Source organism: Bos grunniens, chromosome 1 (genome assembly GCF_055505025.1).
Source record: "Bos grunniens cultivar Pamir isolate PY7600 chromosome 1, Bosgru_T2T1.0, whole genome shotgun sequence".
Lineage (NCBI taxonomy): Eukaryota > Metazoa > Chordata > Mammalia > Artiodactyla > Bovidae > Bos > Bos grunniens.
In genome coordinates this window covers 119,294,123-119,321,843 of record NC_141165.1, presented here as the reverse complement: position 1 = coordinate 119,321,843, position 27,721 = coordinate 119,294,123, and the positions used below count along the sequence as shown (strand labels likewise).

Here is a 27,721-nt window from a genome sequence, read left to right as displayed (position 1 = left end):
TTACACAATGGCCATCATATTGCAAAATAAATCTATCAAATCATTAAGTTGCACACTTTCAGTTCAGTTCAGTTCAGTCACTCAGTCGTGTCTGACTCTTTGCGACCCTATGAATCACAGCACGCCAGGCCTCCCTGTCCATCACCATCTCCAGGAGTTCACTCAAACTCACGTCCATCGAGTCGGTGATGTCATCCAGCCATCTCATCCTCTGGCGTCCCCTTCTCCTCCTGCCCCCAATCCCTCCTAGCATCAGAGTCTTTTCCAATGAATCCACTCTTCGCATGAGGTGGCCAAAGTACTGGAGTTTCAGCTTTAGCATCATTCCTTCCAAAGAACGCCCAGGGCTGATCTCCTTTAGAATGGACTGATTGGATCTCCTTGCAGTCCAAGGGACTCTCAAGAGTCTTCTCCAACACCACAGTTCAAAAGCATCAATTCTTTGGCGCTCAGCTTTCTTCACAGTCCAACTCTCACATCCATACATGACCACTGGAAAAACCATAGCCTTGACTAAATGGACCTTTGTTGGAAAAGTAATGTCTCTGCTTTTGAATATGCTATCTAGGTTGGTCATAACTTTCCTTCCAAGGAGTAAGCATTTTCTAATTTCATGGCTGCAGTCACCATCTGCAGTGATTTTGGAGCCCCCCAAAATAAAGTCTGACACTGTTTCCACTGTTTGCCCCTCCATTTCCCATGAAGTGATGGGACTAGATGCCATGATCTTCGTTTTCTGAATGTTGAGCTTTAAGCCAACTTTTTCACTCTCCACTTTCACTTTCATCAAGAGGCTTTTGAGTTCCTCTTCACTTTCTGCCATATGGGTGGTGTCATCTGCATATCTGAGGTTATTGATATTTCTCCCAGCAATCTTGATTCCAGCTTGTGCTTCTTCCAGCCCAGCATTTCTCATGATGTACTCTGCATATAAGTTAAATAAGCAGGGTGACAATATACAGCCTTGAAGTACTCCTTTTTCTATTTGGAATCAGTCTATTGTTCCATGTCCAGTTATAACTGTTGCTTCCTGACCTGCATATAGGTTTCTCAAGAGGCAAGTCAGGTGGTCTGGTATTCCCATCTCTTCAGAATTTTCCACAGTTTCTCATGATCCACATAGTCAAAGGCTTTGGCATAGTCAATAAAGAAGAAATAGATGTTTTTCTGGAACTCTCTTGCTTTTTCCATGATGCAGCAGATGTTGGCAATTTGATCTCTGGTTCCTCTGCCTTTTCTAAAACCAGCTTGAGCATCTGGAAGTTCACAGTTCACATATTGCTGAAGCGAGGCTTGCAGAATTTTGAGCATTACTTTACTAGCATGTGAGATGAGTGCAATTGCGCGATAGTTTGAGCATTCTTGACTTCCCTGGTGGCTCAGATGGTAAAGCATCTGCCTGTAATACAGGAGACCCCAGGGTCGATCCCTGGGTTGGGAAGATCTCCTGAAGAAGGAAATGGCAACCCACTCCAGTATTCTTGCCTGGAGAATCCCAGGAATGGAGAAGCCTGGTAGGCTACAGTCCATGGGGTCGCAAAGAGCTGGACACGACTGAGCGACTTCACTTCACTTTGAGCATTCTTTGGCATTGCCTTTCTTTGGGATTGGAATGAAAACTGACCTCTTCGAGTCCTGTGGCCACTGCTGAGTTTTCCAAATTTGCTGGCATATTGAGTGCAGCACTTTCACAGCATCATCTTTCAGGATTTGGAATAGCTCAACTGGAATTCCATCACCTCCACTAGCTTTGTTCGTAGTGATACTTCCTAAGGCCTACTTGAATTCACATTCCAGGATGTCTGGCTCTAGGTGAGTGATCACACCATCGTGTTTATCTTGGTTGTGAAGATCTTTTTTATACAGTTCTTCTGTGTATTCTTGCCACCTCTTCTTAATATCTTCTGCTTCTGTTAGGTCCATACCATTTCTGTCCTTTATCAAGCCCATCTTTGCATGAGATGTTCCCTTGGTATCTCTAATTTTCTTGAAGAGATCTCTAGTCTTTCCCATTCTGTTGTTTTCCTCTATTTCTTTGCATTGATCGCTGAGGAAGGCTTTCTTATCTCTTCTTGCTGTTCTTTGGAACTCTGCATTCAGATGCTTATATCTTTCCTTTTCTCCTTTGCTTTTCGCTTCTCTTCTTTTCACAGCTATTTATACATGTTGTATGTCAAATATATCTCAAGAAAAAGTTTTTAATTAAAATTTAAAGATTAAAAAGGGCTTACTGTGTAGCATGTGCTCTAAATATATTAATTTACATAATTCTTGTATCCATTCTATGAGGAAGATTGTATTTTACAGACTGAGGCCCCATAACCACTCCACTTGTTAACATCAGGCCTCAGCTTTCGCCCTCAGCAAAGTTTCAGAGTCTGTGATTTTAACCACTACTCCCTATTGTACCAAAAACTTTCATCTGACATCATGGTTACCTGACTAGGAGTAGAGACTCATTCTTGGAAAATCATTTCCTGAAAAAGCTTGGCATCAGTAGAAATTGTAGCACAAGTAGGGAGATGTAAAGGAAAAGAAAACACATTTACAGACCACGTTCTTGGGCTAGACCTGGAATTTTATTCATTTGACTCATTCATTCTGTAGCCACTAAAAGTGTTGTATGCTATATAATTATCACAACTACTCCTTTGAATAGGTACGATCCCACTTGAAAAACAGAAAACTGAGACCCAGAGTCCTTAAATAATTTGCCTGTTATCAGAGCCAGGATTGAAAACTAGTTAAATTCGACCCCAAAGTCATTGTATTCTTACTTTGGCGCTTCTGCCAAGCAATTCATTTAATTCAGTTGAGTAAATGTAGATCTGATAGCAACTCGCAATCCCTGAGCCACAAATAAATCACAGACAGCTCTGATCTTTGTCGCCAAGTAGGAGATAGGCCTCGAAGCACTTTGTAGCACTTTTGTGAATAGTTTCTTTTTTTTTTTAATATCTTTATTTTAATTGGAGGTTAATTACTTTACAATATTGTATTGGTTTTGCCATACATCAACATAACCCTGTATGCGAGACAGCAAAAGAGACACAGATGTATAGGACAGTCTTTTGGACTCTGTGGGAGAGGGTGAGGGTGGGATGATTTGGGAGAATGGCACTGAAACATGTATAATATCTTATATGAAACGAATTGCCAGTCCAAATTCAATGAATAGTTAGTTTCTATTGAGAAACTTTTTCCCTGGGCCTAGTCTACAGCATTAATGCAGTTCCCCAACCCAGTGCTTCTTAGTTCTTTCTCATTCAAAAGTTTATTTCCTTCGCAGTGTTACGATAGATGCTTTCACATGTCTTACACAGATCAAGTTGCATTTTCTGTTTTTGCCTGTAACCTCTTTGAGGGCCTGAAACTCCAGCTCTGGCAGTAAGTAAAAGCTCTTTAACAAAGAACAATGTCAGCAAGAAGCTGGAATAAAGAGGCTTTCCCTGAGTTCTCCCCACAGCTACTGGTCATAGCCTATCTACAAAGTCCGAGGTCACTTGGTAGGAGAGAATTCTAATAAAATAGCTGCTCATTTCTCACTTAGTGTCTCTCCCCGTACTTGATGAGATGCACTCAAAATAGCAATACAATTATGCAGCATTCATATTTGTTGCTAGTACCTATCACTAAATAGATATTCAATAAACATATTTTGAATGAATGTAAAGTAATCCTAAAGTTTCAAATTACTATTACAATGAGTTCACCAGACTATTGATTTTTCTTGTTAAATTAATATTGATTCTTCTTATAAAACTTATATTTATCATCAAGGAATCAAGGTGCATGTGAGAAGTAGGTTTTCAATTATTACACAAAGCAGTTAAATGCCCAAACCTGTGATAAATCAGACCAACATGTGATTTTAATATGGAAATAAAAGTTTTTCCTGATCGCCAAAAGCATAGCATCTCTAGGGGGGGTTCTCTATCTCATTTATAACATGCAAAATAAAATCTCTTATATAGCTTCCATGTATCAACATAGTTATTTTAGACACAGGAGTCATTCAATTTCCAATTCCTGTGCCATATTCAGTTGTTTATGCAAAGCTCTCAATAGAGAATTATCCAAGCTTCTCACTCATTCAACTTCTTATTAGATCACCAAATGACTAAGTAAGATATTATATTGACAGGTAGAAAGAAAAGTAAAACCGACTGTAAGAAACAAGTACGTCTGCAAAACTGTTTCTTCAATAATACTTCATGTTTTCTTTTTTACACCTCAACCCTGTATTTCCCTCCATCGCTACCAATGGTAGAGTAGACAACTACAAGAAAACAGAAGCCCCTAAACATATTAATGTTAAATCATAGCATACCTAACAACAAAAATAGTTTTCTAACTCTAATGAGTAAGTGACAAGTTAAGGCAAATTCCTGATCTTCTGATGATTAGGTGACTGAAGTGAAGTGAAGTGAAAGTCACTCAGTCCTGTCCGACTCTTTGCGACCCCATGGACTATACAGTCCATGGAATTCTCCAGGCCAGAATACTAGAGTGGGTACCCTTTCCCTTCTCCAGGGGATTTTCCAAACCCAGGGATCAAACCCAGGTCTCCCGCATCGCAGGCGGATTCTTTACCAACTGAGCCACAGGGGAAGATTAGGTGATTAGCCCAACATAAAGCAATGTATATGCCAATTCTATGTGCAGTACAATAACAAGCATGGTTTGCCAAGTTTAGTCTCAGACTTTTCACTGAAGCAATTACTATAAGATGATTTCATTTTTTAACATTAAATTTTCAGAAAATTGATTTATAGTGCAGAAACCTGCTAAAAAAGATAAATAAAAGTATTACATAAAAACAAAGGGGTAGCTATTTTTAAGTTTTGAAGTTATAATAATTGTTTAAAAAATCTAAGTTGTTCTGAGACTAACAATTTTGTAGCAGTCAAAAATTATGAATATACTTAAAATAACAACAATTCTTAGGATAAAATTCCCTTCCAACTACTTTGCTCATGGAGAAATATTTATTTGGGTAGACTGGGACTTGGCTCAGACAATAAAGAATCTGCCTGCAACGCAGGAGACCTGGGTTCATGCCCTGGGTCGGGAAGATTCCCTGGAGAAGGGCATGGCAACCCACCCCAGTTTTCTCGCCTGGGGAATCCTATGGACAGAGGAGCCTGGTGGGTTCAACCCACAGGGTCACAAAGAGTCCAACACGACTGAAATAACTTGGCACACAGCACATACACTGAGTATGACATCAAGTTCCTAGTATAAGAAACTGAGTGGCTGGTGATGACTTTAACTGGAATTTAAAAACACAAGGAGAGAAGCAGGTTTAGCCATATCGGGTCTGTGGTTCTTGATGGAATCCACATGTGTTTTCCTGGGAGAGCTGAAGGTTAGATTTAGCGTGTTGAAGGCTATGATAGGCAGACTCCTAAGATGGCCTCCAATGATTGCTATGTGGTAGAATTCTCATCCTTATATAATTCCTTCCCCTAAAAAGTGAGTTGGAGCTAGTGATTTCTGTCTATCCAATATGCCAGAAGTGATAGGATGTTATTTCCATTGTTAGAAAATTATGACTTCCTCTTGGCTAGCAGATTCCCTCTCTTGCTGGCTTTGACAAAACAAGTTATCATGTTGGAAAATCCACACAGAGCAAACTGAGGGCAGCCTCCAGCCAACAGCCAGTGAGGTACTGAGGCCTTCACTCAACATCCCTGAGTCCTGCCAGCAACCATCTATACGAGCTTCAAAAGAGATCCTTACCCATTCAAGCCTTCAGGTGAGACCCCCCCAACCCTAGATAATACCTTAATTATAGACTTAAAGGAGACAATGAAGCAGAGGACCTAGTTAAACTACACCCAGATTTCTGACCTACAAAAATTATGAAATAATACATGTGTTGTTTTAAGCCACTGAGTTTTGGGATAACTTGTTTCACAGCAATACATGACTAATACAGTGGTAGTTAAAATTATAGAAGCAAATGAGATTTAAATTAAATGAAGCTATCCCCAGGTCAATCTTTCAAGGAAATAAGGAACATTCTTGGGTTCCTATCTTCTCTTTAATTACCATTTCTGAGTTCGCAGATTTTCAGTTCTTTAATTGGTCACTAGATCTCCTTGTCAAAAAAGGAAACAAATTTGGCAAATTTATTCCTAATAAAGTGTTATTTTTCTATAATGTGGTATGTAAGCAGAGGAAATACTTGTATTTGAGGAGAAAAGAGGAGAAATTCTCTAATGCTGCTATATGACACTGATATTTATGGGCAAGAATTTTACCCCATCTACAACAGCCCCTATGTCACTCTACAGGGACTGACTTTAAACATGCACTTTTATATGCCCATAGAAATATTTAAATATACTTTTGTTTGCTTCCAGGTTTAAGATTATGGTTTAAGATTCTCAAGGGTAAGCAAAGTTTAAGTTCATATCAAATCGAAACCATGAGTTAAACTTTTGTGTAAAGTATCTCTCACTTTCCAGAATGACTTGGTTGCTTGATGTTGACATTACACAAATCTTTATAGTAATATCAACTGGCTTCTGCATGTTATTCCAAGGCACAATAGCATAAATGATCAGCAAATCCTTTTCTTTCCGATAAATTTTATTTGGCTGCCTGAGGTGTTTAATTATAATTCTTAGTTAAAATGTAAGTATATATTTTTATATTATGCATTTGGAGGGCAGACTTTCCTGGATATTTTTCTATTTGGAAGTAAATCAAAACATACTGCAAGACTTTTACTCTATTTGGGAGAATATAAGCCCCAGAAAGGGGCCTGAATTGAAAACGTGAGTGAAACTGGCTTTTCCACTGATGCTAAACTCTTTAGCAACAACACACACAAGAACTTATGGATGCATATAATACATATTTGTTTATCTACTAAATGACTCTGTTGTGTAAGGAAATTAAAAGAAAAATCCAAATTATCTAAAAGTGTAAAACTTCATGGATTAATAATTTCTATACCAAGATACTCAAGAATTTGTCATATATAAGAAATAAGAAAACAATTTTATTTCTCTATAAATAAGAAAGCAATTTTAGGTTGCAAAGTATTTAGAAGAGTTAATAAAAGCATCATTCACAGTATCCATGATTTTTCCACCAAAAGAGACCCAGACACTCATAAGTATTACATCATTTATGCCTCTTTGAATGTACCTGTCAATGAAGCAAAAATATAGCAGCTTTAAAAAAAAACAACTAGATTCCTAGTCGCTGGACAACAGAGGCTGTGAGAGGGATCTAGGCATGTGTTCTAGAATACTTTTTATATGATTTATATGACTGTCAAGGTTGAAAGACCACAGGTTATTAGGATTTTTTAGTGCAATTCTACCTCAGTAACTGAGAAGTCAGTACTAGAGAGAGCAAACACCACAGGAAGTATGAGAGAAATACACATAAGCAGATACTCAAGCAGCTTCCCTATGGACCAATTCCATGGCTTTTGAATCTTGTCAACAAATCATGGACCAGTTAAGGGGTCAAAGTGTGGAGAAAGAGCAAAGATGTCATGGGGAAAATATCGCTGGGGAAAATCCCACTCACCCTAAAGGAAGAATATGTTTCCCCTTACCTCAAACATTTCAAGGGGTGACATGTTTCAAGGGGACCACTCTGAGCGCTTTGAAATGTGTTCTCTGAGTTGAGCAACAAATCATACCTGAATCAGTTAAACAGATAGTGGCCTAGGCATAACTCCTACTACATATAGCTGCTGCTGCTGCTAAGTCGCTTCAGTCGTGTCCAACTCTGTGCGACCCCATAGACGGCAGCCCATCAGGCTCCATCGTCCCTGGGATTCTCCAGGAAAGAACACTGGAGTGGGTTGCCATTTCCTTCTCCAATGCATGAAAGTGAAAAGTGAAAGTGAAGTCACTCAGTCGTGCCCGACTCTTAGCGACCCCATGGACGGCAGCCTACCAGGCTCCTCCGTCCATGGGATTTTCCAGGGAAGAGTACTGGAGTGGGGTGCCAATGAGAATGTAGTAATAGAAAGTAGATCTAATAACTACCCTCAGTCAGAATCAGGGGACTTCTGCTATGCCTACTGAGATGCTCTCTCAGAGGTAGTCAAGACAACAGATTCAGCCTGGGGGTTATCTGAGGTGCTATCCCAAGGTTTTCTGGGACAAACAGAACCCAGCCAAAAAAGGCTGGATGCCCAGACCTGAAGAAGGAATCCAAGTCTTCATGATCTCCCAGAAAAGAGATTAGTGGTTCATCTGCTGGTGTGAAGGGAACATAGGGGTCCCTCAAGGCTCATGAAAGAAAACACTGGACCCAAAGGGCACACAGTCAGCTAATAATGGTACAACTTCAAGTCAGATCTTTCCAAATCCCTCACTTTACTTTCTTTCTCCTACTCCCTCAGAACCTGCAGGATAAGAAACAGTAGGTAACAACGGAGGGAGCTAACAAGTGGTGAGAGCAGTTAATGTGGTGGTTCAGGTGGAAGAAAGGAGGAGAAACCGAGCATGTCTCCTTCCCTGATACAGACTTCCATACTGAGGCTGCAATCTACAGATGGAGAAAAGACTTTGACAGTAAATCAAGCTTGTAGTCTTCACTAATGTCAGCCCAGACATTCTATTTACTAATCAGAGACTATGTTCTAAACACAAAGTTAATGGAAGACCTGTTATAACAGAATGATAGAAAAATCATAGTGCCTGCATCTAACACCTGCCAACGCAGGTAGATGTAAGAGACATGGGTTCAATCCCTGGGTCAAAAAGATCCTCTGGAGGAGGGCATGGCAATCACTCCAGTTTTCTCACCTGGAGAATTCCATGGACAAAGGAGCCTGCAGACTGCAGTCCATAAGGTTGCACAGAGTCAGACACAACTGAAGCAACTTAGCAGACCAACCCACTCCAGTGTTCTTGCCTGGAGAATCCCAGGGACGGGGGAGCCTGGTGGGCTGCCATCTATGGGGTCGCACAGAGTCGGACACGACTGAAGCGACTTAGCAGCAGCAGCAGCAGGCACACACGAACGAATAGCATCACTGAAAACATTTTGAATGGGCTGCTGCTCCTGCTAAGTCGCTTCAGTCGTGTCCAACTCTGTGCGACCCCATAGATGGCAGCCCACCAGGCTCCCCTGTCCCTGGGATTCTCCAGGCAAGAACACTGGAGCAGGTTGCCATTTCCTTCTCCAATGCATAAAGTGAAAAGTGAAAGTGAAGTCGCTCAGTCGTGTCCGACTCTTAGTGACCCCATGGACTGCAGCCTACTAGGCTCCTCCATCCATGGGATTTTCCAGGCAAGAGTACTGGAGTGGGGTGCCATTGCCTTCTCCGTTTGAATGGGCAGTAGGAGACAAAAATAAAGTTGCTTCTTAACTATGTCATGTGAAATACTAAGTTTTTAAGTTATATATATTAACTTGACAGTGAGTTGATTACAGGGGAATAAAGTACCATGAAATTCTTGGGATGTAGATGGCAAAGTATTCTGGATCACTTTATTTAAAAGATTGATGTCTGGACTTAAGACCAATTATGTAGCATTTTTATTTTCTATTCATTAAGACAAAATGTTTATTTTCATATTCAGCTTCCTAGAAACCAAAAAAGGAAAATCTCAAACATATAATCATCATTATCAAAAGTAAGTGTCACCCCATACCCTCATCACAAAGTTTTTCTAAAACTAGTATCTAAAAATAATCATTAAATGTGGGTATACTGTAAGAGATGTGAAACAGAAACAAAATAGAAACAAAGATGTCTAAAGCCCAGCTGCTTACCAACTCTCTGGCATCCAGACTTACATTGTACACAGTCTTTGGTCAATCAGTCAGTTCAGTTGCTCAGTCATGTCTGACTCTTTGTGACCCCATGGATTGTTCTCAAAGAGGAGAAAAAGACAAACTTTTTTTTTCCCCCTCTACTTTCCTTAGTCACATAAAACTTTTTTTTTTTTTTTCTTTAAGCCCAGAACTGATGATTACACAACAAACAACTCAGTTTAAACTCTGTACTAGGGATTATATAACAACAATGTACCCTGCTTGAGGACAGTTTCTCCTTCCTGAGAAACTTCTAATTAATCCTGATATCTTAAAATCTAAATTATGGGAGTGGGTCTAGTAGGATTTTTCAATTGTTATATTCTAATCCTGTTATTCTAAAATGTAAATTGTGGGAGTGGGTCTGGTAAAATTTTCACAAACTTGAGACACTTTTTGGATTTATTGTAATAATTAATTTAAAAGTATATAATTCCCTTGCTAAAGACTAGCAGGTGGGGCACTCTCCACCCCCTTCTGATGTCTTTGTCAGAAGCTTTCTCTGTCCATTTTCACTGTAATAAAACTTGTGCCACACAGGAGCCCTGAGTGGTCAAGCCTGGTCTCTGGTCCCAAAGCTAAACCTTCTTCTTTGGAGATCACAAATCTGACACCGTTCACCCTAAGCTATCACAACCCCATGGACTGCAGCACGCCAGGCCTCCCTGTCCATGACCAATTCCCAGAGCTTACTCAAACTCATGTCCATTGAGTCAGTATTGTCATCCAAACATTTCATCCTCTGTCATCCCCTTCTCCTCCCGCCTTCAATCTTTCATAGCATCAAGGTCTTTTCCAATGAGTCAGCTCTTCACATCAGGTGACCAAAGTATTGGAGTTTCAGCTTTAGCATCAGTCCTTCCAATGAATATTCAGGACCCATTTCCTTTAGGATGGACTGGTTGGATCTCCTTGCAGTCCCAGGGATTCTCAAGAGTCTTCTCCAACACCACAATTCAAAAGCATCAATTCTTTGGCACTCTGCTTTCTTTATAGTCCAACTTTCACATCCATACATGACTACTGGAAAAACCATAGCTCTGACTAGACATACCTTTGTTGGCAAAGTAATGTCTCTGCTTTTTAATATGCTGTCTAGGTTGGTTATAACTTTTCTTCCAAAGAGCAAGTGTCTTTTAATTTCATGGCTGCAGTCACCATCTGCAGTGATTTGGGAGCCCAAAAAAATAAAGTCTCTCACTGTTTCCATTGTTTCCCTACCTAATGGCCATGAAGTGATGGGAGCAGATGCCACGATCTTAGTTTTTTGAATGTTGAGTTTTAAGTTAACTTTTTCACTCCTCTTTCACTTCATCAAGAGGCTCTTTAGCTCCTCTTCGTTTTCTGCCATGAGGATAGTGTCATCTGTGTATCTGAGGCTATTGATAGTCCTGGCAATCTTGATTCCAGCTTGTGCTTCATCCAGCCCAACATTTCACATTATGTACTCTGCATATAAGTTAAATAAGCACGGTGACAATATACAGCCTTGATGTTCTCCTTTCCCTATTTGGAACCAGTCTGCTGTTCCATGTCCATTTCTAACTGTTGCTTCTTGACCTGCATACAGATTTCTCAGGAGGCAGCTCAGGTTGTCTGATATTCCCATCTCTTAAAGACTTTTCCAGTTTGTTGTGATCCACACAGTCAAAGGCTTTGGAATAGTCACTGAAGCAGAAGTAGATGTTTTTTCTATGATCCAACAGATGTTGGCAATTTGATCTCCAGCTCCTCTGCCTTTTCTAAATCCAGCTTAAACATCTGGAAGTTCTTGGTTCACGGACAGTTGAAGCCTGGCTTGGAGAATTTTGAGCATTACTTTGCTAGCGTTTTCATCAATTTCTTACCCATAATGAAAAGAATGTTACCTTTTTCTGCTACAGGGAGGAACATTTTTCACAGGGGAATTTCATCTCCTGCTTTTAAGAAAAAGAACGAAGAGTCCTCCCCGCCCCAACAACAACACACTAGCCACTGCTTGCAGCCAATAAGAAGCCACAATCTTGAACTTTTGTTCTTCTCCATTGAACTTTTGTTCAAAATAACCCTCACCAATTTCCTCCTAAAATCTAATAATAGTAAGCCTCCCTCCTTTGTTTCCTGGACTTGCCTATGATTCACTATCGCTTGCCTGAACCAAATTACAGTTCTCTGCTATTTCTAAGTAAAACTATTTAGCTTTTAAAATCAATGGCTGTTTTATTTTTGAGATTAACACCAACATAACATAACATTCACAGGGTTCAGTGGCTATCTTTTGGGGGATCATTTTTCAGCCTACCACAACACATGAACAGCAAGAGATACATTACATAACATGCAGAATAAGACTTTTAATCCATCTGTATTCCTTTATGTAATAAACTAGCACTCGAAATCCAGAAATTTGCTGGATTTCAGTAACATCTTCTTTAATGTAATGTATTCTTACATTGTAGCTACAGATACAATTTTTAATTCTCAGTAGTCAAAATGAAATAGATTTCTGGAAGCCAAAGATGTTGGTGGAATGGTCTATATAAGCAAGCATGGAACCAGACTATTATAAAATTCTATTACTCACAAGTACCTCTACTAAGAGCACTGTATATGGGAAGGAAATTTATTGCTCTCCCTTTAGGACAATAAAATCTGAAATAGCTCAATGTGGGACCTTAGCTCACCATAGAATTTTATTGCTGGATAGGATCTCAACCCTTTATCCTTACTTTTGAGATAAGAAAAGTGAGGTTCAGGAGATCTGCTCACAGATCCCACAGCTAGTACAAGGCAGAATGAGATCCAAATTAATAGTTCTTCACTCCTCTTCCACGCTCTTCATTTTGAGCTATGCAACTCTCTTTTTTGTTTGGTCATTTACTGAAATAAAAACTAGTTTTAATCACCTTCTTGTTTAGGTTTTTGAACCTTTAGAATTAAAACACATTAATTGGTCTTTAGGCTTCCCTGGTGGTTCAGAGGTAAAGAATCCACCTGCAGTACAGGAGACATGTGTAGAAGACACAGGTTCAATCCCTGGATCTAGAAGATCCCTTGGAGAATAAAATGGGCAACCCACTCCAGTATTCTTGCCTGGAAAATCCCATGGACAGAGGTGCCTGGCGGGCTACACAGTCCATGAGGTCACAGAAGAGTCGGACACTATTTAGTGACTCAACAACACACAATTAGTGTTTAAGCCTTTATTTCTGGAGTTAGTAACATAAATGTTCTTACTAACCCCTTAACAGCAAAGGTCTAATCTGCAAAAGAGAGAATTCAAGAGGACAGTGCTTATGGCTTAAATGCTATCAGATTAATTTAAAGGAGCTGGTTCAGTTAAAGAGTTAATGTGCACAAAAGGAAACAGAACCTGCAAGTGTCCTCAGTACAGATATACCGAGCAGCAGCAGTGAGCAGGGCCGAATTTGTAATATCTGGGGAGGGTCCCACCTACAAACTGAAGATGCAGAAATTTTCTCTCCCACACCAAACAAGTCAGTTTGTGGTGTACTAAAAAAAATCACTGGCCATAGATCTATTTTTTTTCTCTTGAAAAGAGATCTGATAAAAGGGCAAAATGTCACTCTGATATCCTTTGTAAATCACCTGCTTTCAAGTTTACCAGGTAAGCTTAGCAAGGAGACAGTTCATCATAACATAAGCTCCCCCTGTGTCTCTTAGTGATGCCAGGACACTATTTAAGAAATCCAACCTTTAAAAACCTGAATGATTTTGAAATGATTTTGTTCTTGTAGTCACTCATAGCATAAAATGAGATGTTACAATGGGGACCAAATATTTTCTCAGAATATAATATATCTTGTTTAGACAGAACTCCCTGCTATTATTTATTCATGCCAATATAAATTATTCTCTTCAAATGAACTCAAGTCACGTAAACTCTGGCTTCCAGGAACCAGAGCATGCTTTCTTTTGGAGAGATGTGAATTTCACTTTGTTCCTAGAAAACTGAAAAATCAAATAACAAACAAACCCAGTGTTTACAATCAATACCCAGTTCAGTAACTCCTCGAGATTGTTTGACTTCAGTGTTGGTTGCAGTCTTGGGAGTATTAATAACTTGGAATCTTTTTTAGCTCTCAGCTCCAAAACCAAGATGAGCTAGGGTAGGGAGTTGCCTTTATTATGGGGATTTGAAGGGGTGCTCTGACTTGTTTTATTTATTTTAAAGCCAAAAGCCAATTCAAGGATGATGAATAGTGTCAGTTTGACAGCATCAAAGACTGAAATTCTTCATTTCTTCCAAGGTTTAGCCCGGCAATGACTGTAATTTCTTCTACAGTTTACACAGTGAAGTGCTTTAACTCCTACCTGGATAAGCTGATTCTAAGAATGTGGTATCAAGATCATGATCTACTCTGACAATTCCTTTTCTCTTGATATCCCTTGTAAGTATGAGGGTGGATGTATTAAAAGAGATTTTTACTTTTTAAAAGATTTTTTTTTTTTCAGTTGGAACTGAATGAAGCCTTCTGATTGAATTTATTCAGGTCAGCACACTGATTGAAGGCTGAAGTTGATCTGGACCTGACCCCAGCTATGACTGATCTATGAGACCAATCTCAGATGGGCCTCAGATTTACTGACCTGAATTTTGCCAGACTGAAAGGAAAGCCTCATGGAAAGCTGACACTTACACAGTCTACCTTTCAACTTTAACAAAAACTTTACCCTGCTTTTTGGTTAATATAGAAGTGGTGTATAGGAATGGATATTCTTTTGTTGCTGAGGGACATCCTTGGACAAAGAAAGAAAAACACCTGTTTATCTAGTCATTACTACCCAGATAATAATAATGACTTATTTAAATGAGGCTTTCTCTGAGGCAATTTGTTTTTTACACATTTATTCCTATAAGTAACTAACTTACAGCATTTAAATATTTTTATTGAAATAATTATAGAAACTCAATAAAAGGATAGAAGATATTATTTTATTATTTCTTAAGCATTCTTTCCTTCAACTTTTTAAATATTGTATGTACTTTTTAAGAGAATGTTATTAGTAGAGATTGAAGCTGGGTCTATATGAATAGAGGTCGAAAGGGCAGAAACATTATGATAATAAAATTTTGCTGAAGTAATGATGCTAGTTAAATTTGTGGAGCAACCACAATGTAACAGCTGTTGCTAGAAGCTTTTGGTTTAATAGTGAAAATATAATTTGCTTTAAGGTGTTTATAGTCCCCTAAGAAAAACAATAATAATACACTGAGAAAAGGTAACAATGTGAAACAAATTGAAGTGTTACCATCAAACATTGTATGTTCTTATAAAAATCAGTGTCCTTTAGAATGAACATTTTTATTACATCATTAAGTGTTACATAATGTGGCATGGACTCCAAGTATTTATGGAATAATTCAAACAAAAAATAAATTTAATGAAGTATGGGGTATTTGAATTGTGAACTAGGATTTGGGGGGAAAAAAGTAGTTTTTAAAAGTAAGGTTGGGGGAGGACACTGCCAGTTGAAAAATGCCATCAAACACACGAATTATAAGCATGAATTATATTGGGACAGTGGAGCTTTCTCATTTCTATGGGGGATGAAATATACATTGAAGTGATCTTAATGAATATTGCTTCTTTCTTCACATGAAACTTTTAGGGAGTGAAAAACAGTGATTATTAGGATAATTTCAACACACCTCAAAAAAAAACCAAAAACACAAATCATAGCAAATTAAGTTGGAGAGTGAAAAAAGACAAAGCACTATTTCTCCTCTTAAAGGACTGAATTTTGGAGTTAAGATTTGCTGCCCACAAGCTTGTCAGATTTTTTAAAAATCTCTTTCTTGATTTAAAATGATGAAAGCTAAGTGAGGAATTTTCTTGAATTTATTAGACTTATGTAGCACTTTATAGTTTACAAGTATAATCACTTACATTACTCATTTTTATCCCAACTGGAGACAGAATAGCTGATTCAAGTGTCATTACTTCCTAGCTGAATGCCTTTGATCTTTCCTTTTTCCATTCCTTTTGAAGTTTAGTTTTCTCTTCTGTTATATGAAAATAATAATGCTTATCAAATAGAGTTGTAAATATTTTAAACATGTAGTGCTTGGAAGAGAGTTGGAACTTGAGCATGAGTCCACTAAGTTGACTGTGCTTTGCCACCATTTATAAAATAACATAATTCACAAAAAAATCAAGTAACTTGCCAAAGACTTCATAGACTGATGAGATAGAATAATAGTAGTCTTCAAAACTACTGTTCTGTGATTTTTCTACACAACTCCAAGTATTTCACCTATGATCATATTGATTAATGTGAGGGTCTCTAGATATATTTTTATTTACATTGAGTGGTATGTGCATCACTGTTATGCTTCTTAAACGATGTATGCATGGGGTGTATGCTGTGTACTACTATTTTTCAAAATCACAGATTAAAACTTGAATCACCTTTAAAATGGGGGCAGAGCAATATTTTGTACTAAAATAAGCAACTATATATAAACCATATATAATGAGGTAGACTTTTATTTTTTAATAAAAAGCCAAAATATTGCTTGTAGAAGTTTGTTTTAGATCATATTTTCTTCTGTGCTTGGTACTTTTGGAAGGAAGATTTGATGAGCAATGAAATACCATGTTAAAGATCACAAAGATGTTTCTGTCCCGCAGAAATCTACATTTCCCAGAATACAGACTAGAGATTGGCATATTTTCTAATCCTCTCTTCATACTATAATTTCTATATATTCTTATATCAGCTCTTTCCCATTTCTCCTTCTCTTCCATTTTAAAGGAAGGATTATTAAATATAGAATGGGAAAGGCAATCTGCAGAGGAAGACAAGCTTGACACTTTCTGAAACGTATTCTGTATTCTAAAAGACATGATTTTACTTGAGATAAAATTAAAATTCTTAACTATATTAAACGCTCTTATATCACATTTGACAGACATCTCGATAGTAAACTTTAAGCTCAAACTTTTTACTGCTCTTTGTGATGCTGGGGCTGGAAGACTGGAAACAGTTCTGCTTTACCTGGTTGGATCCTTGTTGAACTGCGCCAACAGATGGTGCTAGAGGGAACCTGGAAAACCAAGAAGAAAAGACTTACTGTTTCCTGTCCTGTCCCAGGGCCCCGAGCATACACCTTCTCCCTACCAGTGACAATTCTTCAGTAAGCACAGTTAACTCCCATTTGCAGTTTTTCTAGCCATCCCATTGTCTTGCTTTAAATCATTGCTTTAGGCACTGTTTCTTTCAAAATCATGTCCTAAGTGCCTTGGTTATTATCACAAACAAGACTGACAGATATTTAGCTTGTGTTTTTTCTTTTTTTTCCAACTTGATCTCTGTCAGAAATCTCAAGAGCAGTCATCCTATCTCTCATGTCTACTCCAAAAATTCTAGATGGGATGGGTAATCTCCTTTTGTGATTACTGAAGAGAGTATTCAAATAAGTAAAATGAAATTTGTCTCAATACTGTAAGCCATGAGGCTAAAAGATTTTATTTCAAACCTTGTTTAAATGTGTCCATATAAAATATTACTGAATGAAGTAATTAATTGGGCCTTATAATTTTAAAGATTCTCTTGAGAGCTTCTATGGGATTAGAAACTTTTTTTTTTCATTTTCCTCACAGATGCAACATGAAATACACCAGAAAACTAAACCACTGTACTCTCACATCTGTTTTTCCTACTTTATACATCAAAGTCTTCAATTTTTTTCCTCTTTTTTTCCCCTCTGTGTAATGCTATAAAAAGCTTGTGAAACAAAATATTTTCAGTTTGTTACCCTTTCATAGGAAATGAATACTCACAAGTTAATTTTTTTAATTTTTTAAAGTTTTTACTTTGACGATGTTTAATCTTCTATAAAAGTAGGAAGAATAATATAACTAATTCCCATATATTCATTATGATGGTTAATTTTATACACCAATTTGTTTGGGCCACAGTGCCCAGATATTTGGCCAACCATATTCTAGATGTCTCTATGAAGGTGTCTGGGATGAGATTAACATTTGAATCAATAAACTTTGAGTAAAACAGATTGCCTTGTATAGTGTGAATGGTGGTGGTGGTTTAGTCGGTAAGTCATGTCCAACTCTTGCAACCCCATGGACTGTAGCCCGCCAGGCTCCTCTGTCCCTGGGATTCTCCAGGCAAGAATACTGGTGTGGGTTGCTATTTCCTTCTCCAGGGGATTTTCCCAACCCAGGGATTGAACCCAGGTCTCCTGCATAGGAAGCAGATTCTTTACCTACTGAACTATGAGGGAAGCCCCTACTGTGGATGGGCTTTGTCTAAGCAACTGAAGTCCTGAACAGCACAAAAGATTGGCCTCTTTCAAACAGGAGAAAATTCTGCCAGAGGACAGCATTCAGATTGTATCATATCTTCAACTTGCTGACCCATCCTACAGATTTTGGCCTTGCCAGCCTCTATAATTGTGTGAGCCAACTCCTTATAATAAATAAATACACATATGCACACACATACATCCTATTGGTTCTATTTCTCTGAAGAACCCTGAATAATACACATATCATCTCCATTAACAGTTGACAATTGCTATATTTACTCAATCTATTTTTGTGTGTAATAATTTAAAGTAAATACAGGTACATGACATTTCACCCCTAAATAGGTCATTACATTACTATGTATAATCCTGAAAGTAATATTTCCCTGCATAAGAAAATACTATTATTATACTTAACAGATGATTATTCTACATATCATTTAATACTCACTTCATCTTAGAATTCTCCCAATGATCCAAAAATGTCTTGTTCAAATAAGAATCCAATTAAGAACCAACCATTATGTTGGAGTGTGATGACACATAATACTTCAGATGATGTTGTTTTCCTCATAATGCATCATAATGAAAAGCACACAATGTCTGCACCACCTGTGAGCTAACATCGACGTCCCTGTTTAAGGGATGATGGCCTTCCCCCTCTGTAAAGTAGCATCTTTTTCCCTTTGTGACAGATAATCTTTGTGATGACATTTTGGCATCCTATAAATATCTGTAGCACTCTCTCATCTAGCAATTTCATCATTCATGTATGATCCTTTCCTGAGTCAAATATTTTATTAGAAGTCCCCCCAAAAAAGTTAGCAGAATATCCAATGATAAATTATGTAGGAGTAAATGAGCAAGAGAATTCCAGAAAAACATCTACTTCTGCTTCAGTGACTATACTAAAATCTTTGACTCTGTAAATCACAGCAGACCGTGGAAAATTCGTAAAGATATGGGAATACCAGGCCACCTTATCTGCCTCCTGAGAAATCTGTATGCAGGTCAAGAAGCATCAGTTAGAACTGGACATGGAACAACAGACTTGTTCCAAACTGGGAAAGGAGTATGTCAAAGCTGTATATTGTCACCTGCCTTTTTAAGCTTATATGCTTATATGCAGAGTTGTTCTGAAAGTTACTCAGTCGTGTCCGACTTTCTGTGACCCCATGGACTATACAGTCCATGGAATTCTCCAGGCCAGAATACTGGAGTAGGAAGCCTTTCCCTTCTCCAGGGGATTGTCCCAGCCCAGGGACTGAACCCAGGTCTTCTGCATTGCAGGTGGATTCTTTACCAACTGAGCTACAAGGGAAGTCCATATGCAGAGTACATCATGTGAAATGCCAGGCTGGATGAAGCACAAGCTGGAATCAAGATTGCCAGGAGGAATATCAATAACTTCTGATATGCAGATGACACCACCCTTATATGGAAGAATGCAAAGAGGAACTAAAGAGCCTCTTGATGAAGGTGAAAGAGGAGAGTGAAAAAGCTGGCTTAAAACTCAACATTCAAAAAACTAAGATCATGATATCCGCTCACATCACTTCATGGCAAAAAAAAATGGGGAAACAATGGAAACAGTGAGAGACTTTATTTTCTTGGGCTCCAAAATCACTGCAGATGGTGACTGCAGCCATGAAATTACAAGATGCTTACTCCTTGGAAGAAAAGCTATGACCAACCTAGACAGCATATTAAAAAGCAGAGACATTACTTTGCTGACAAAGGTCCATCAAGTCAAAACTATGGCTTTTCCAGTAGTCATGTATGGATGTGAGAGTTGGACCATAAAAAAAGCTGAGTGCCAAAGAATTGACACTTTTGAACTGTGGTGTTGGAGAAGACTCTTGAGAGTCCTTTGGACTGCAAGAAGATCAACCCAATCCATCCTAAAGGAAATCAGTCCTGAATATTCATCGGAAGGACTGATGCTAAAGCTGAAGCTCCAATACTCTGGCCACCTGATGGGAAGAACTGACTCATTAGAAAAGACCCTGATGCTCGGAAAGATTGAAGGCACAAGGAGAAGGGGATGACAGAGGATGAGATGGTTGAATGGTATCACTGGCTCAATGGACATGAGTTTGAGCAAGGTTTGGGAGTTGATGATGGACAGAAAGCCTGGCATGCTGCAGTCCATGGGGTTGCAAAGAGTCAGACACAACTGAGCGTCTGAACTGAACTGAACTACAGAGCCAGTTCTATTCTCCATCTCTTCCTAATTTGTTTAACTCTGAACATACTAGCATGGATACTCAGATCGTCATGGCTGAAATCAATAAAATCAAGAAAAAGAGAATTACTCTGGATGGAAGATCTTCTTTAAGATCTGGTTTTTATAAGATGAGGTAAGTTTGAAGGATTAGCAAGAAATATTGATGTTCAGAATTCCCAACTTCCATGTCACTGTAAGAAAATTATTTTGTACTTACTACATGAAATTTTCTGATAGAACCAAGAATTGATAATAGATAAATTATGCTTGGCAGTGCAAACTAAAGAGCTAACAGGTAACTTTTTCTCAGCTTTATTGAGATGTAATTGACAAAGAATGGAATTATTTTTATAAAGACCTAATTAAATAATGTTTACTGTATATAACCTATTAACACAGTTTTACCTGTTGCCATGTACTTTTGTATGATCTGGAGAACATTTAACTTTTTTATTCCCATTTGTTTCTCTTATTCACTCTGAGTCAAAGGTTTTGAAACTCTGAGTTTTACCTCTTTGACATTAGATTTTCACCTTTTACCTACCACTGCATATCTTCTGCATATATAAACTTACCTTCAACTTTACTAAGCCTGTCGTGAAGGAACACCCACTAACAATGAATGGAAAAGATATTAAAGTTTATGGGGATTTAGAAATTAACATTTTGATAGGAGCAAGATGACTCTGAGACAATACTGGAAAAAAGCCAGCTCTGTCTAAGTTTTTGGTCTGCTCTGGTAGATTGTAGAGTTTTAATTAAGATCCCAATAGACTTTTGAACTCGGAATACTTATTCAAACTCATTGAACCCTTTGAGGTTGACTTGTTGCTAATATTTTTCCATTTTAGAGTAAGATTTCCCATTGACACTAACCAACACTACCTCAATATGGATAAATAGAATAGGAAGTTCAAGATCACTGAACTCTTGTAAAATGACTTATTTATTGTTTTACTTAATTCCTCAGACATACTTCATGGGCTTTTTCTACTATTATTATTAGATTTTTAAGGTCTATTTTCTATTCAGTGGCCCTGATCTTCCTAGGAAAATCCTGAACAACAGAGACAGCTGTTAAAAGAATGAACTCACTAATTAGTTTCATATTGGGAAAATAAATAGTGTAACAAGTAACTTACCTTATTGTTTATTTCTTAAGGGATAGTGTGGAAAACGTCCACTCATGACTTAATTGCAATAAAATAAATTGGATTCAATTTGTATGCTTTGGTTGACAAATTTTTTAAGGGTAGAACTGTTCCAAATTAAAATAAGAATCTGTCCTCATAAGCTTGGCTGTTATCTATTTATTTATCTTTTTAGTCCAAGGAAAATTTAGTGTTGAATAAATTATTCTCTGAAATCCAGATGGCATGCAACAGTCTGCTCCTTAAAGTACTCTAGGACTTTAGTCTGCATGTCATTCTATCATGCGAAATAAAATAAGAATGAACACCTACTGAGAAATGATAGGTTTCTGTAGATTATAAATAAGTATCTCAGACACTGACATCAAATTGTTCTGTTTCAATAAAGAAGTTTATTCATTTCATCTAATTTTTAAATAACACTTCGCTTTCTTTAAATGTAGATCTCATTTTTTTCATTGTATAATATTTCAGATTTTCTTTTTCCCATCTTCATCCAAGAACTTACTGGGCTATTATGGACTGAATGTGTTCTTCTAAAATTCATCATAAGAAAACCCTACCCCCTAAATGTGATGGTATTAAGAGGTGGGACCTTTGGAGGAATTAGCATGAGAAGAGGTCATACAGGCAGACTTCTCCAGAACAGGATAAGTGCTTTTTTAAGAGTTATTGCTTCTCTATTCTCTGCCATGTGAGTGATAGTTGCTCAGTCATGCCCGACTCTTTGCAACCCCATGGATTGTAGCCTGCCAGCCTCCTCTGTCCATTTTATTCTCCAGGCAAGAATACTGGCATGGTTGCCATTTCCTTCTCCATTCTGCCATGTGGGGATAACCACAAAATGACAGCCACCTACACTAGGAAATGGATTCTCGCCAGACACTGGATCAGCAGGCACCTTGATTTTAGATTTCCCAGCATCTAGAACTGTGAAAAATAAACGTATCTTATTTAAGTCACTCAATCCATGATCATTTGTAAGAGCAGCCAGAACCGACTAAAATTGTTTAAGCTAAATAACTGCATGTCACATACGAAAATAAATATCTTTGAAAGATAATGCTGGTCAACTTCAGCATTTATGTTTTTACTTATTACTCAAAAGATCCAGTGTTCTGAAACTCACAAATTCATCTTCTTTCTGGACGAACTTAAAATTAATGCCCATCAGAATTATTATGTGGTTCAACACAACTTCGCTTTTCATTTTTGTCTGGCGCCAGTCAAAGTGAAGAAAAACCCACAGCCAGTTCCTGTTGGGGCACAAATATCAATTTGTGTTTCTCTATGACCACCACAGGCTAATTGGTGTCTAACCTGGGAAGTCCTCAAGAACACTTCACTATTTATGAATGCCTTCCCTACGTTATGTCACCTTAATCAGAAAAAAAGTGAGGAGGACAGTGAGATCAGGGGAAGCAGTAAGGAAAGAGAGTGATTGAGGGAAAAAAAGACAGTCGTTACAAAGGATTTACAGTGGATTTCAGATTTCCTTTGCAATGTTCTCTAACAAAGTTTTGGAATGAAGGATCATTGTAATATGATGTCAATTAGTACACTATGATAAAATAGGTAGTTCTACAGAGACCATCAATTAAAATAATGAATGCTCCAAATCAAATCAAAATAACATTTTCTAGTAAGTTTATTATTTTATTAAATTTTAACAAACATTTGAGATAGTAATTTCAAGAAGTTAAGTAATTTTAACACACTCACTTGAAAAAATGTGTGCCACGTTTGCCTCAGCTTGTAACATTTAGCTCTATAATAATTTAGGGGCTTTAATTTGCTTTCAAAATCTTTACCAAAGCAGTTTATTATACTTCTGTTTCTTGTATCCAGCCATCTTCCAGGTTAAAAATATGTTTTTTTAAAAGTTTGTGCTAAAGCTCTTACTTTTCTTTATAAGTAGGTAAAGTGAAAGTAAAAGTCACTCAGTTGTGTCCAACTCTTTGTGACCCCATGGACTATACAGTCCTTGAAATTCTCCAGGCCAGAATACTGGAGTCGGTAGCCTTTCCCTTCTCCAGAGCATCTTCCCAACCCAGGGATCAAACCCAGGCCCCTCATTGCAGGCAGATTCTTTACCAGCTAAGCCACAAGGGAAGCCCAAGAATACTGCAGTCGGTAGCTTATTCCTTCTCCAACAGATCTTCCCGACCCAAGAATCAAACCAGGGTCTCCTGCATTGCAGGCAAATTTTTTACCAACTGAGCTATTGAGGGAAGCCCCTTTATAAGTAGGTACATCAGATTTAATATAAATGATATCCAACAAGTCTGTAAATTGCTGAGCTATGTATAAATTTCTTCTGGCTTCTGTCCTTGTCCTTTTGGTGATTCTGAAGTAAAAAAAAAAAAAAAAAAGTATCTATGATTGATTACTTGCTATGATAGAGTACTGCTAGAGAAGATGTGATTAGTGGTAAACCAGAGAGAAGATTCCAATTTATACCCCTCAAAGTCTGTTAACCATATACAGTGTGGCAGAATGTTGGTTTTTTTTAATGGCCACAGCAAAATTTCTGGTTACACAGCAATATTTTCATATCCTTGCCATTCCCCCATCACGAAGTAGAGTCTATTTTCCCTACTTGAAAAAGAGTGGTACTTTAAATAAAATGTAAAGAATCTACCTCCAGTGCAGGAGACCTGGGTTCAGTCCTTTGGTCGGGAAAATCCCCTGGAGAAGGGAGTGGCTACCCACTTCAGTATTCTTGCCTGGAAAAGTGCATGGACAGAAGAACCTTGTGGCTACAGTCCATGGGGATGCAAGGACTTGGACATGACTGAGAGACTAATGCTTTCTCACTTCTCCCACAAGTGATGCTGTGTGACTCTGAGGTTAAGTTAGTTGTAAGTGATTACATGGCTTCTGCTGGACTTTCTTGAGTGCTTGGGATACTCATACTTGGAACCTACCCACCATATGGAACTTGTGGGTGTTAAGCCAACAGTTCCTGCTAAAATCCCAGATCCAGCATCAGTTGTTGGATGTGTGAGTAAAAGATTCCAGCCCTTAGCCTTCTAGCTGCCCCTGTTAATACTGAGGTGGTATGAACGATGTTTTAATCCAATGGGACTAGCATCCTTAGAAGAAGAGAAAGAGACACTAGAGGTGCACCCATGGACTCCCTCTGGCTGTCTCTCTCCCCACGCCCCACCACCCCCCGTGAACACACAGAGGAAAGACTACGTGAAAACACAGGGAGAAGGTGGTCTTCTGCAAGCCAGGAAAAGAGAGAACTCACCAGAAACCAACCCTGTGGGCACCTTAATCTTGGACTTCTAGCCTCTGGAACTGTGAGAAAATAAATTTCTGTGGTTTTAACCACTTAGTCGGGTGTTTTGTTATGGCAACCTGAGCAGACCAATACAGATTTTGGTATTCTGAGTAGGGCATTACTGTTAAAAAAAAAAAAAAAAACCTAAAAATGTGACATAAACATTGCCAGCTGGAATTAAAGAGGACAGAAAAAGTGGGACAGAATAAAGGAACTCTGTTGGATTTCAGGGATTCTAGAAGATGGGACAACAGAACTATCCATCTTTGAACAAGTAGTGTTCTTCAAAGAAAGGGAAGGTAATCAAAAGGACAATTCGGGGACACTCAGGAATCTCACTCCTACCACAGCCCCTGGGGGCCAGACTCTTTCCCTAGTGATTTCTGAAGGTAAGCCTGGCTCAACGTGGGTCAGGATGCTGCTTCCTAATGCCCAGGGGCAACACCACCCTGCAGAGCTGCAGAGGTGAAACTGCCACCCAGAATGTGAGGGTGACGCTGCTACCACTCTGAGTCCAGACACAGAGCACTGAGCCAAAGAGGATTCTTTTGAAGCTTTACAACCTGATGGAATTTTACTTGATTGGAACCTGTCATCTATTTTTATTTCCAACTCCTCCCTTTAGGAATGGGACCATCCATTCCAAACTGTGAGAAATTTATTTTCTCACAGTTCCAGAGGCTAGAAGTCCAAGATTAAGGTGCCCACAGGGTTGGTTTCTGGTGAGTTCTCTCTTTTCCTGGCTTGCAGAAGACCACCTTCTCCCTGTGTTTTCACATAGTCTTTCCTCTGTGTGTCCTGTGCCTGTCCCACCTTGCTCGTATTTTGGAAGCATATAAGTTGTCTAATTTCACAGGTTCACAGCTGGAGAGGAATAGTGAATCAGGAAGTAGCGTACCTCAGGTCTCACCTGCACTTGACTTACATGAAATTTAGACAAGGCTTTTGACTTGAAATTGATGCTGGAATGGGTAAGATTTGTGGGGGCTGTTGGGATAGGTCAAGTATATGGCATACGAGACAGACATGAATTTGGGGAAAGAGAAGGCAGAATGTCATGAACTGAATCATGTTCCTCAAAAATTCACATGTTGAGGCCCCAACCCCTCATTTGGAGATAGGGCCTTTAAGGAGACAATTAAGATCAAATATGATCCTAGAAAGATGAAATTTTGCCATTTGTGTCAACATGGATGAACTTCAAAGGTACGGTATTCAGTGAAATAAGTTAGAGAAAGACAAATATTATATCATATCACTTATATGTGGAATCTAAAAAACAAACTAGTGAAATAACAACAACAACAAAGAAACAGACACACAATTATGGAGAACAAACTAGTGGTTACCAGTGGGGATGTGGGAAGGGGGAGGGAAAAGACAGGGGTAATGGAGTGAGAGGTACAAAGTATTTACTGGGCATAAAATAAACAAGCTCCAAGGATATGTTACATAGCACAGGAAACACAGCCAATATTTTATAAGAACTATAAATGGACTATAACCTTTAAAAATTATAATTCACTGTGTTGTATACCTAAAATTGATATAACATTGTAAATCAACTATACCTCAAGAAAAAAAGGCAAAAAAAATGAGAGCCCCTAATCCAGTATCCTTACAAAGCGTTCTTATAAGAAGAGCATGAGCACAGAGAGAGGCTACATGAGGACACAGCAAGAAGCTGAGTGTTAAAATACCCTTCCTCCCACTTCCCTAAAGTGCTTGTCGGAAGGCTATGAAATGACCTTTGAAATGTGTTCTAACATACTGCAGTGGCAGAAAACATCAGGCTAAACCATTTTATTCCATCCCATAGTGAACTGTTCACTATTCTGCTTTTTTAAACGTTTTCTTCTAAGCTTCTACTTTATAAAATGTGGATGCCTGTATCTTGAGAAAAAGAAATACCGCAAATAGGATTGAAATTATAAGTGTCTCTAGTGGGGATTAGAGCATAAGTAAAGGAAGGAAACATGCTGTTTTGAGTAACAGATGGAATGTGTTGACACTCAAACCCATCATTTTAACATTTGGGGTGAACTACTAAAGACAGATATGCTGAAAATAGAAAAAAAAAGGCACACTACTAAATAGTACAATATTAAACCATTTCATACAACATTTGTTTATGTCTACAAGGTGCAACAAATTATATCATATTATTACAACCTCAAATTATAATTAAATTTGAGTTTGTGCATTAGATATAAAATCTCCTTCTACTTGACATATTTATGTTTGTCTATATTTATTTACTTACTCTTCACGTTAAACTATGATCCTTGAATCTTCTGTATTTATAAGATAAGAATAATTTAATTCTGTATCTCAGGTTTGATTTATTTTTCTTCTTGATTGGGAAAATGGACTAATTCCCATAGATTATCCAGCATTATATATGATTTCATTATCTTTGTTTATTCAGATATTATTCAATTGTGAACTTGACGGTGACTATAAGACACAAGCTTGCAAAATAAGAGCTTTTCATTTTGATATCAAGAAGTCATTAGGATTAACAAGTTAATGTTTTTCAAATGACTCTGAACATTCATGTGTATGGCTCTGCATTAATACAAGGGATTATCTGGTAAGCCAAATTAACAGAAGTGAACAGCATGGCAAAACAGGAATCATCTGCTTTTAGGAATTAGGTAATTATATATAATTAATGGAAAGGAATAATAATTAGTGAATACATAATACTTACACAATAATCAGTTAACACTTTAAAAATAATTAACTTTGCTAATGACCATTTTCAACAAAATTAATGTAGTTTGCATGAGTAGCTGGTGACAACTAAAATACTAATAGGTCCTCATTACAGCACTGCCAGAGGGGATGGAAAGAACACCGTGAGAGCAAGCCTTCTTGTTTGTCATTAGTATACTCTTTGCATTACTTTTGCTGAAACATAATAATTCTCTCCTTCAGAAAATTTAGTTTTGGTAGAATTTAAATGATAAAGCATATGTGCA

The 27,721-nt window shown here is 38.0% G+C and overlaps 2 long non-coding RNA genes across 3 annotated transcripts in view; one reads left to right on the top strand and one right to left on the bottom strand.

Annotated features, from left to right (window-relative positions):
• The first annotated feature begins 5,404 nt into the window (after window positions 1–5,404).
• Window positions 5,405–14,742, top strand: LOC147380169 (uncharacterized). Of its 2 annotated transcripts, none has more exons than XR_015134736.1 (3): window positions 5,405–5,758; window positions 14,084–14,189; window positions 14,292–14,742. It is a non-coding gene; the product is annotated as an uncharacterized LOC147380169 (long non-coding RNA). The 2 variants fall into 2 exon arrangements; XR_015134737.1 differs by having other exon boundaries at window positions 14,049–14,189.
• A 1,984-nt stretch (window positions 14,743–16,726) lies between these two features.
• LOC147380168 (uncharacterized) overlaps window positions 16,727–27,721 on the bottom strand; it is a 40,497-nt gene continuing 29,502 nt past the window's right edge. Inside the window, exon 2 of the long non-coding RNA XR_015134743.1 lies at window positions 16,727–16,849. This is a non-coding gene — a long non-coding RNA (uncharacterized LOC147380168). The remainder of the gene's footprint in view (window positions 16,850–27,721) is intronic.